Genomic DNA, 1877 nt, shown 5'->3' on the forward strand with positions numbered 1-1877 from the left:
CAACATCAAACATCCTCTTTAACTCAAAAGAATATCGAACATCCTTTTAAAGAGAAGAAGGAAAAAAAAAGGACAACTTGCTTTCGACCTGTGGTAATTCAGAAACCACCATGTGATCCACCATATCCCTCCTGCTTAGGCAACCAGAAGCCATCAATTCAATTTATATATTAACAACCTTGATTGCATAAGTAGGAAGAAGATGGTAGAACATGCTCTATTATTACCACCATCTGTAATTTTGAATTTTCCTAATCTTTTTATCTAATATTTCCAAGCTCAACTCAAGCTAAAGAATGGCTAATCAGAGGTGCCAAACCTTTATCAATCTACATGCAACTGGACCTCTGCAGAAAATATCTTAACAACAGGAGTGAAGAAATTTCATTTAGAAATTTGTCTAGTATCTTGTGCTAAGAATGCTACATCAGTGTCAAAGAGGGCTGTCCATTAATTTTTCAGCTTTAATTATTACTCAGAGTAGCCAAAGGCCATAATATATTCTCCCAAGCTTTCCAATTTCCAAGAAACAATATGGTATATTATATCCACCAATGCAATTTGATGAGATTGACTGGGATTAAGAGGTAAGCCACCCTTTATCTTCATACCTGATTATTAGACTGAGATTCCAACCATTTCCTTCACATACACCTGGCAGGATTTGGACATAACAAATTGTCATAAAGGTCCATAGAAAATAGAGAGAAGTTGCTGCACTCTAACCAGTTTTTTCATCCAAATATCACGAATGGATTTTTTTTTTTGTGTGTGTGTGTGTGTGTAGGTTGTGGTTTCTTGTGGCCAAATGACATGGGCTTGATTAACCCAAACACACGATGCGCTGATTGCATGTAAAACTGAAGATAAGAGCAAAATTTGGAGGCTCAAGTCCACACACTCTCCCAGTCAAAAACATAATCCACTTTCTAACTGATCTAATTCATTTTTCCTTTCAAATATAGTATGTGCAGAATTAAAATTCAAATAAAATGCCAGACTACTGCCACAATGACACGCTAACCAAACAAAATGCCCTCTTGCTAACTTGTCAGCAAATACTCTTTCTAAGGAAACTTGAACACTTCCCAAGTAAAACACCGGCCAAAAAGTCCCTAAGATACAAAATTGTAACAAAATGATGTAATGATAATAAAAGGCTCAAAAGATTTTCCATTTTCCCTCTGATGCACCGCATATCCACCTCAAACAAGTATTAGCACTCAAAGGATAGTTGGAAACTGCACAAATAGATAGATAAATAAATAAATAACAGAAATCAACCAAGACAATCATTGTGACTTAGTGAATTCACTAGTATTGAAAGTGTTCAAATGCACCAACTCCAACAAAAGTAATGCTTAAAAATGAGTATCATTGCCTGCACTATTTACAAAATCTAAAGAAAACACAGGACATACTGCTCGACAAATTTATTTTATAGCAGTTCATGCATTAAATAGTATTTTTGCTTCATGATAGTACTATGATTGCAACTAGATTGTGATGCATGCTAGAATTAATGGTTCATTTTTATCAATTTTAGAGAAGCTTTTATGAATTTAAACTTGATGAACTTTATTTTCAACCAACAAACAGCTAGTAAACATGACGGTAAAAGTGCAAATTCACCAGTTTGTGTATAAGAATCAAATTTTTTCCCCTTTTTAATGTAAGCATATGAGGATCAAGGTTAGGAACAAAAATTATGCACCAAAATTCAGATCTTTGCATATGATATTTCAGTTACAGGATGCCTTTTTTTTTTTTAAAAAAAAAAGGGGGGAAAAAGAAGGGAGAGAAAGCAAGAAAATAAAGTATAAAAAGATCTAACCCAGAGTTTCAAGGCACGACAAATGTAATCTGCAAGGTAGCTC

Source organism: Elaeis guineensis, chromosome 9, assembly GCF_000442705.2.
Source record: "Elaeis guineensis isolate ETL-2024a chromosome 9, EG11, whole genome shotgun sequence".
Classification (NCBI taxonomy): Eukaryota; Viridiplantae; Streptophyta; class Magnoliopsida; order Arecales; family Arecaceae; genus Elaeis; species Elaeis guineensis.